This window comes from Salvelinus namaycush, chromosome 37, assembly GCF_016432855.1.
Source record: "Salvelinus namaycush isolate Seneca chromosome 37, SaNama_1.0, whole genome shotgun sequence".
Taxonomy (NCBI): Eukaryota; Metazoa; Chordata; class Actinopteri; order Salmoniformes; family Salmonidae; genus Salvelinus; species Salvelinus namaycush.
The window spans coordinates 10,522,668-10,533,672 of NC_052343.1; positions in this window are offsets into that span (position 1 = coordinate 10,522,668).

Genomic DNA, 11,005 nt, shown 5'->3' on the forward strand with positions numbered 1-11,005 from the left:
AACAACACTGTATTCAAAGTGCCCACTATTATTTATATTCTAACTATAGAATTAGAATAAACATTCTATTTCCATGATTCCAAAAGTTCACCCAAGTGTTTTGATCTAAATCGCAATTGCAACATTTGGTTATAAATAAGGCCTAGTATTTTTGCCCATATCGTGGCAGTGTGGAAATGATCTCAAATGAGTGCAGGATAGGCAGACATTGATGGAAATGCAGGAAATTATTTTAGGTTGAAGTTGAATTGAACAGTATAAAACAATTAGACTGGAGAAAGACCCTTTGAAATAATGTAGAATATATGTGTTGCCACCCTAGGATCACGCACTACTCTTAAAGCAAATGTAGAACTTTTATTAATCAAAAACGTCAAATACCGTCAAAAATGTGAAAAATACCATGATATGATATTTTGGCCATATCGCCCATATCGCCCCCTAGTCTGTGCATGAGTTAATGTGACCCCAAAATTACCTGCTTAACAACATACAGCTCTTGTTCCTCCTTAAATGTTTTAACTTTTGGTGTTAAATGAATGGTTGTTGTCAACCACAGTAAGTAGGGATAGAGAAGAACAATAATGGAGATAATTGAAATGCTTCTGTTATGTATCATACGGGGGGAATACAAGACACACCCTGAAGTCTGTACAGGATAATGGTGAACTGAATGTCTGCGGTTTGAGTTATATTTATCTACAGTAGAATGGATTGCCACATAAGTACACTTTTGCACATATTAATGGCAACTTCAGTAGTATTTTAGCTTTAAAGATGAATAAATGCATGCCATTTTAAGTTTTAAAAAATTATGAATTTCTTCATCCCCAACTCATTGGCCTTCAGAAAATGTATTTTTGGACCCAAAGTTGATCTACTGAAAGGAGCCATGACTGTGGTTTCATGTTATTCAAGGCAACACCCACAGCTGGAACGCAGCGTGGCAGAACATTCCTGTTTACCTAAGGTAAAGATTTCTCCCAAGCTGAACAAATGGAGTCATGGACAATGAACTGCCGCCTTTGTGGAAAAATCTGTGATCAAAGCCCCTCCACAGACCTGTTGCGATGGTGTTATTCAACCTGACCAAAGATGCACACCTGACATGTGTGCCATGATGTGTGAAAACTGAACACTCAGACCATTTAAGCTGAAGTTGTCGGTGGTGAGAGTTGGGAGACGCTCTAGTGCAGTAAACCGATCTTACGGTGTGAAAACTATGATCGTATCCCCTATCAATGGCTGCCGCGGCGATAGGAAGTGTCACCGGATCCCCCCCAGTCCAGGGTCCTGGCAACCTGTCACCGCATGAAAAGAGGGTTGTCACAGTGATATATGGGCGCTCTAATCCCTGCAGTGAGAGCCCTGATGTTTACCCGCCCCGCGTTTCCTTCTCCTCAAAGATCCCAGACCAGGAATACCTTAAACCTGAGAAGAGATTAGCCTCTGGAAAATAAGAAAAAAAGAAAGAAAAACGAGAGTAAGAAAAAGGGAAGGCTTTATAGTTCTATTCTCTTCCCTGTTTAGGTCCACCGTCCGCATGGCAGGCAGGCGAAACTGTACACCCTTCAAATAGTCTTACCTGGACGTACACCCTCGACGAGGTCACAGGGGATCATGGGAGAGCAGGGACGACCACCGCCACTGCGGTCTCGGGCACGCTCCCAATCACTCTCAACCACAGCTCAACAGTTCTCCTGGGCTAAGATGCCACGTGTATTTGTGTTAACTAAGATGGGTTATAGACCTTGAGTAGCGCACCCTTCAAGAGTACTTCCATATGGGGTGGCAGGTAGCTGATCTGATAAGGTGAAAAATCTGTTGATCTGCCCTTGAGCAAGGCACTTAATTGCTTCATACCCAAATTGTGGCTGAACCCTGGCCGTGACCCCACTCTAGGAGGGTGTCTCAGGAGGAGTTGGGATATGCAAAAAACACATTTCAATTTCAAACCTCACACTTGTACTGGTTACCTACTTGTACATGCAGTGAAACAGAACAAATGTAAGCACTATTTTACCTTTGTTAGAAAAGGACCCACACTGACACGGTGAGAATGCAAGGAATAAGGAAAACTGTAATTAAAACAGTAATTCAAATACATGTGATTAGTTTGCTCTGTTGATTTGAAATCTGTCATGTACCAGGGTTTGGAAAAGTGTACTGTATAATTTGAGGCACTGCATAGGAAAAGTGCACGGCTGAACGAACCATAGATAAAGTGAATCAAGTGCTTGGAAAAACTCAACCCCAATGTGAAAGCTGTTTTGCGTCACTCCAATAACATATCCGACAGCGCTGACAGATTTGGCCAGTCTTCTGTAGATCTTCTAATGGTTAGCATCAGATTTATGTTCCAATATGCAGCCGCTCATTCACACCGTATTTTCCCCTGTCATAAGCCTAATTAGTTCTCTTTGTTTTCTGATAATGATGACTGTTACTGTTATGGTGGAGCCCTGTGGAAACCGAGATAAGAAACCCCCTGGTTGAGTCTCAAATAGTACCCTTTCCTCTATATAGTGCACTACTTTTGAACCAGGGCCCATAGGGCCTTGGGAAGATGTGGACCCAGGCGACTTGCAGGATATCAAGCTTGATCTTTTGTGCCCAGAGTGCACCAGATGTGTGTCGGTATGTGTGAAACTCAACCGCAGGAGTTTGGCTAGGGAGGACTTAGACATACCAAAAGCACTGTTTACTCAGCTTTGATTTGGTCGATTAAAAAGACCAGCAATGGGTTCTCTCACTCTGTGATAAGACTTGACTTAGACTCTACACGTCGCAATCGGGGAAACGGCATTCCAACTACGGGAACTATTACAGACAAAAGGATATGTTCTTATAGTGGATTAATACATTCCAGGTCTCTCTTAATTATTTTGTAAACATATACTCAGGCAAAGAACTCCAAAGTGTATTCATATGTGAATTTATTTTACCGCTTTGTGTACTGTGACCACCCACAGTATTGACCACCCACAGTATTGACCACCCACAGTATTGACCACCCACAGTATTGACCACTCACAGTATTGACCACTCACAGTATTGGCGGGTAGAGTTAACACGTCTTTGTTTTTATTTCACCTTTATTTAACCAGGTAGGCCAAGTTCTCATTTACAACTGCGACCTGGCCAAGATAAAGCAAAGCAGTGTGACAAAAACAACAACACAGAGTTACACATGGGACAAACAAACGTACAGTCAATAACATCATAGAAAAATCTGTATACAGTGTGTGCAAATAAAGTAAGGAGTTAAGGCAAAAAATAGGCCAATAGTGGCGAAGTAATTACAATTTAGCAATTTACACTGGAGTAGTATATGTGCAGATGATGATGTGCCAGTAGAAATACTGGTGTGCAAAAGAGGAGAAAAACAAAAACAAATATGGGGATGAGGTAGGTAGTTGGTTGGATGGGCTATTTACAGATGGGCTGTGTACAGCTGCACTGATCGGTAAGCTGCCCTGACAGCTGACGCTTAAAGTTAGTGAGGGAGATATAAGTCTCCAACTTCAGTGATTTTTGCAATTCGTTCCAGTTATTGGCAGCAGAGAACTGGAAGGAACGACGGCCAAAGGAGGTGTTGGCTTTGGGGATGACCAGTGAGCTGAGATAAGGCGGAGCTATACCTAGCAAAGACTTATAGATGACCTGGAGCCAGTGGGTTTGGCGACGAGTATGTAGCGAGGACCAGCCAACGAGAGCATACAGGTCACAGTGGTGGGTAGTATATGGGGCTTTGGTGACAAAATGGATGGCACTGTGATAGACTGCATCCAATTTGCTGAGTAGAGTGTTGGAGGCTAATTTGTAAATAACATCGCCGAAGTCAAGGATTGGTAGGATAGTCTGTTTTATGAGCGAACGTTTGGCAGCATGAGTGAAGGAAGCTTTGTTGCGAAATAGGAAGCCGATTCTAGATTTAACTTTGGATTGGAGATGCTTAATGTGAGTCTGGAAGGAGAGTTTACAGCCTAGCCAAACACCTAGGTATTTGTAGTTTATAATGTTATAAGAGACATAGCACTGGAAGGATTACGCTTTTGCTTTACAGGCTCTTTTTAAGGCTACTTTGAGTAGTGTTAACCCTTCAGATGTGTGCCTGTGTCTACATTGGGGGGGGAAGGCCTCACTGTGATATGGTATTGTGTGTTTTGGGCTGTGGAAAATCCTCACAGTAAACCTTGAGTGTGATTACAATGTTAGAACATCATTACCTTCAGATATCTTTGAAGGTGATGATAATCGAATCCAATTCCAAATGTTTAGATTTGATTTAGATCAGTAATGCGTCTGTCTCAAACACCTATTGGTATTTTTTGTGAAGTGTTTTGATATCAATTGCACGGCCCATTGCTTGCCCACTCAGTCTCACGCTCATCGTCTGGTAGGCCGCACGGCCTGCATATCCCCTCGTTGTTTAGTCTGTGAGATGTGGTTGTTTTGACAGAAGTGTAGAAACACATTGTTGCACCGGTGTTTGTATGCCTGGCTTATGGGAGATATGTCTGCGATTACATTCTACCTCCGTGTTTGGAGTGGAAGTGAGGACACTAAGCCGTGACCAGGATGTACTGGGTTTAAGTCCAGGGTGTGTCATGTCTGGGATGTCTGGGGGTGTCAGTGAGCAAAATACCAGTACCTGTCTTTGACCTGAGATGTCCTACGATACAGACCGTGTCATGTTTATCTGTAATGTGGGGACTTTCTACTATGATGAGTGTGTGTGAGTGAGTGGAGTTTGGTATGTCCCAGTGCATACATCCTCCCCATGTCTTCATGCCTCTATGACTGAAGAGTCATTGTCCTGGTTACCGTTAGAGGTATGTCTGCCGGTGGGCCAAATTCAAGTCATCACTCAATAGAGCTTGTTGAAATAACACAGCATTCATTCTGAAAAGACCCGATGGAAACACAAACTTCCTTTATTTTCTTTGCTGAAATGCTCTGTGTCCCATTTTGACTGGGTTTGTTGTTTGGTTAGTCAAAGGGAAGTCTATACATGCTGTAGTTGTCAGGATATTTTGGAAACTCACTTTGAAAGGGGTTTCTCACTGTACTGTGAGCGGTTTGTGCAACAACAATTGTTGTGTCAATGGGGTCTAAGAAGCAGCTATGTATCAATACAAGTGCGGTTTTCCTTGGCTGGAAAGTCTGAGGAGACTCACAAAAGTTCCACACAAATGGAGGAGGATAAACATCGGCACACTTAAGCATTCTCATACAATACGTGTCCTTTTCAAATGAAGTGCGGCAGAATGGGAGGGACAAGGTCATCCCAAATACAGACATTCAGGCACTTTGCCAAGTTCAACGCCTCCAGACCCTTTGGCCTGAATCACTAATCCAAAGTCAATGCTTTAACTGTTGAGTTGGGTACTCCTAACTTCGCATGGCCCAAGCAGTAGCCTTGTAGGTCGTACTTTGGATGTAGTTACCCCAAATCTTGGGTGTTAGGTTTGGGCTCATATCAAGTCTGAACCGGACATTAACCAGACCTGCTATCCCCCTCTGTCTGTTTAGCCCCTAGCGACCGCCTCCCCCTAGAATGAGAGTGGAGGGGGCCGTAGGTCCTCAATACCCAGAAAAGTACATGCTGGCAGAAGGCTGAAACACAGTCCTTTTAAACCAATGGGACTCACCTCATAGGTCATTTGGGGAGAGCTTCTTATACTACTTTTTCTTATTTCAGCCTACTATTTTAGACGATAATAAACAAGAAGCTAAATTTCAGCGTTTTTTTTAGCAAAGATGGAAGAGTTTGACACTGCCCACAGGAACTGACACTACCCTCGTGGCTAACGGTACAAGTATAGGAAAAAAATTACAGTACGTCCCAAACATTTGTTGTACGGTATGTCTCAATAGGCCGTTTGGCCGATTTCTCCGCTGGGTAGTGTGATTCTAACAGCTCTTTGCAGTGCACTTGGCCCGGCGCTACTGAAAGCTTTTCCATGAGCTGTTTTTACTGAGGACTCCAGCTCCACTGGCAATCCATGAAGGGAACAGAAGTGGGAGCCCTCGGTAGCTAGTCCTCAGGGCTTGAGATCTCAAAATGACAGAGGCGTGCAAATTGTCACTGTTAAAACTCCTAATTGCTAAAAACCCAAAGCTTCAAAGAGTCCCTTCATGTGTGGCGGTGGCCTGCTATACACAGCTCTACTTCCATGATGGAAAGGTTGATCCCATCTGTGGCATTTTAAAAGTAAAGTTAGCTAGTACGCAAAGGATTGCTTATTGTGTGGTCTGCTGATGTTTTCTCCTCTTTCAAAGACATATAGTTTTACTCCTGTCAAAATCCTCCTCTTAAACAGTATGCAAAAATAGACTCCGTAATGATTTGTAGTTCCATTCTGGAAACGTGTGGTTTCAGTTTGGAATAACAAGGCTTGTGTGTGCGTGCGAGAGAGCATTTGTGTTTATCCCGTATGTCACTAACTTTTGATACCTATTCTAAGTTAATTTGTCGATGAACTTTTATGTGAACACATCCACGTAGAAAGGGCATGTATCAGGTACTAAAATAGGAGATCTGGATGATTGATGTAGAGGAGTAACTTTTATATGCGTATAACTGTGTGTTCTGCTCTTGGATTACATATGGCATATGCTGTATGACTTGTGACACTTTTCCCACTAATATGTACAAATGATGGACTTTTGTCAGGGAGATTTTCTAGATGAAAGGCCGTGATAAAATGATCAAATGGAATGATAAATGGAAAGTGAGGCTACCCCATGTCTAATATTAGGGAAATATATTCCATTATCAAAGTGTTCTGTGGTGTTAGTCTAGTGCTGCATTTGTCAAGCTCATTTGGGTTCATTTCCTAGTTAATATGAAATGTCCCAAAAATGGACCTACCCTTGTTGTGAGAGCACCAGGTCTCAGATACATGTGTAGGGACTTTTTTCATTGTATCCCACAACACAGGTGGGCACTATACCTAGTGTGTATACGTATTTATTGGCACACATGTTTAGAGCAGGCATTTGACAAGCATCGATTACAATGCAATCATTACATTTATGCCGTTTCAGCCAATCAACATCCAGAATCCAAACGGCCTGTTTTATAATACTTACTTCTACTCCAAGTCAGGTGCCTTTCTATTCCACATGTCTCAGCACTCCTCTATGCCTCAGAGATACTGTAGGCCTCTTTGTGTGTGGTGTTGCACCCCAACCAACTGTTTTCCCCATCCATATTAAACCTCTGGAAGACATGGTGAGACTGAGAGCCAATGGAAAACCACCTCGGCCCTGGAGGACATGTTATTGGGTCTGACTAGACGACTTGGTGCTAGAGACATGGAGAAATGAAAATCCCCCCCTCGTTTCAGATTCCCTCTCTCTCAGCAAGTGAATCAAATCAAATGTTATTCGTCACATGCTTTGTAAACAACAGGTGTAGACTAACATTGAAATGCTTACTTATGGACCCTTCCGAATAGAAATAGTGACACGAGGAATAAATACACAGTGAATAGCAATTAAGAGTAAAAATAACATGGCTGTATACAGGGAGTAGAAAATAACATGGCTATATACAGGGACTACCTGTTGAGTGTGCGTGTGTGTCTTGAGTGCATGTGTTCGTAACAATGGGCCAGATAGGGCCTCATTAGTGAGAGGGGTTTATGGATCCTGGAGCGCCAGCAGTGGAAAGAAGGGAAGAGGGGAGCACTGAACAGACAGAGACTCTGCCAATGACAGAAAAGTTTAGTGGTTGAGCTAGGGTCAGGAGAGGTACCCGCCATGTCTGTCAAGCCCATCCAGAGTAATTTGAGTGAGCTGCGGTTCCTTGAGTGAACTGACATTATTTATGCCTCGGTTTCCTCTTTCTGTCATCGGATAGGCCTATATTTCAATTTGAAACCATTTATACAGTGCATTCAGAAAGTATTCAGACCCCTTCACTTTTTCCACATGTTGTTACGTTACAGCCTTATTCTAAAATGGATTAAATCGTTTTTTTCCTCCTCAATCTACAGACAATACCCCATAATGACAAAGAATAAACAGGTTTTTAGAATTTTTGCAAATTTATTACAAATAAAAGCTGAAATATCACATTTACTTAAGTATTCAGACCCTTTACTCAATACTTTGTTGAAGCACCTTTGGCAGCGATTACAGTCGCAAGTCTTCTTGGGTATGACGCTACAAGCTTGGCACACCTGTATTTGGGGAGTTTCTCCCATTCTTCTCTGCAGATCCTCTCAAGCTCTGTCAGGTTGGATGGTGAGCATCGCTGCACAGCTGTTTTCAGGTCTCTCCAGAGATGTTAGATCGGGTTCAAGTCCGGGCTCTTGCTTTGCCATTCAAGGAAATTCAGAGACTTGTCCCGAAACCACTGCTGCGTTGTCTTGGTTGTGTGTTTAGGGTTGTTGTGCTGTTGGAATGTGAACCTTCGCCCCAGTCTGAGGTCCTGAGCCCTCTGGAGCAGGTTTTCATCAAGGATCTCTCTGTACTTTGCTCCATTCATCTTTCACTCGGTCTAGTCTCCCAGTCCCTGTCGCTGAAAAACATCCCCACAGCATGATGCTGCCCCCACCATGCTTCACCGTAGGAATGGTGCCAGGTTTCCTCCAGAAGTGACGCTTGGCATTCAGGCCAAAGGGTTAAATATTGGTTTCATCAGACCAGAGAATCTTGTTTCTCATGGTCTGGGAGTCCTTTAGGAGCCTTTTGGCAAACTCCAAGCGGGCTGTCGTGCCTTTTATTGAGGAGTGGCTTTCGTCTGGCCATTCTACCATAAAGGCCTGATTGGTGGAGTGCTGCAGAGATGGTTGTCCTCCTGGAAGGTACTCCCATCTCCACAGAGGAACTCTGGAACCCCGAGTGACCATCGGGCCAGGTTGACCATTGGGTTCTTGGTCACCTCCCTGACCAGGCCCTTCTCCCCCGATTGCTCAAGTTGGCAACAGCCAGCGACAGTTGTGTCCACTCAAAGCTGCAGTGACTTCAAAGGGACTCAATTCTTGCTCATGTACCAGAGAGCGACTAGTTGATTTAATAATGCGATGTTATGAAGTATGATTCATATTTTAAAGGCATGTATTTTCCAAGTGGAAATAATTCAACGGGGCTTAAAACGTTGATCCTCCTTGGTGATCTCCAGTTGCTTTCTCTCGATTCCTCTCTTTTTATTCCTTTCTTTTTTATTTTCCAGCAGTTAGGCTTGTCATGCTGCGCTCATAACCAAACAGACCTCGTTAAGGGGAGTAATCATTAGCTTGGTGGTTAGAAGGGCTGAGATTGTAGCTGTCTCAAATGAGCCCACGACATGGCCCTATACTCTTAAAGCTTTCCCAGACTTTCCCTTAGACAATGCACTTGGGTGGTAAATAATGGACTAATGAACATGTTCATAACATTTATCATCCTCATAGTTCACTAATGCCTCAAACACACGGAACATTCTGGAATCGATTCCGTGTGATGAACTGATTGCCATGGCCTTTGTCAATAAGTTATTTTTCTGAATTAGATTGAAGGCAGTTTGAGAGAGAAAAAAAGAAAGAATGTATTGGTCATTACTTATGGTGCAAATAAAGGGGAAGAGTTGCAATCAGATTTCCTAGAATGCTTTGATTTCTCGCAAAGCTTTGCCTCCCAGCCTCTGACAAACCAACGTGTATTTCTGTAATGGAGGAATATCCAGTAAACTTTAGGGTAAAAGAGTGCATTTGCTGCCATATTCTGTTGACGGTTCACAGATGTATTGGCTCCCATCCTCATTGCCCAACCTGGTCTCAGAGCATTTCATATTATTCTGTATGTAATTCTGAGACACTCCATTTAGTATGTTATGTTATGTTTCGTATGGTATGTATTAATTGGTAGATGTCCATCATCCATTTCGTATGGTATGTTACGAATTACAATTCGTATTATATATTACAAATGTTTCTAAACGTACAATAGGTTACGAATTTTAACTAGGTGGCTACTGTAGCTAGCTGGCTAACTTTGGATAGATAGGCTAGGGGTTAGGGTTACGTTTAGGAGTTAGGTTAAAGGGTTAGGGTTAGGGGAAGGGTTAAAAGGGTTACGGTTAGGGAAAGAATTATCTAAATGGTTAGGGGAAGGGTTAGCTAACATGCTACTTAGTAGCTAAAATGATGAGATTCGGACTCCCAACCGTTGGGTTGCTAGGCGTTCGCGTTATATCCCCCCATCCTCCCTGACCAACCACCCTACTTTAGCTTTTGCCTTAAGTAACCATCTGTCTTATGTAACCATACCAAACATAACATATCTTATGAATTTGAGTCCCACGGAATTACATTTACTAGGTTACATCTAGTCTATGATACCAGGCTGCATTGCCAAGTACTAGTAATTAAAGGGGTACTTCAGGATTTGGGCAATGAAGCCCTTTATCTACTTCCCCAGAGTCAGATCAACTCATGGATACTATTTTTATGTCTGCATGCATTTTGATGGAAGTTGCTAACAGCGTTAGCGCAATGACTGGTCGTCTATGGTAACTTCTAGCATGCTAGTAGATACCATAGACCTCCAGTCATTGCGCTAACGCTAGTTAGCAAAATTGCCTCCAACTTCCTTCATACTGGAAGCAGAGACATAAAAATGGTATCCATGAGTTCATCTGACTCTGGGGAAGTAGATAAAATGCTTAATTGTCAAAATCCCGAAGTATCCCTTTAAGTAAAAGAACAATGACGTTGGTACATCTTAAAGAAAAACAGGAGAGACAAAAACAAATCCATTCCCTGAGCTTTTCTGATTTCTTAAAACCAGGGCCAAATGTAAATAGAAAACATAATAGGCAAACACAGGAAAAGCTGAAATTAAATACTCCTGAAGCCTGCTCAAAGCTACCATATTTTGCCTCCATTATGACTTTGTGTTGCTTTAATCAATAGATTATTGCTGATCCATCTAGCAGCAGTTGTAGCCTCGGATCCCCTCTTGGTGTGGAAAATGCTTGTCATCTGACTCCCCAACACTGGTTCTGATTAGG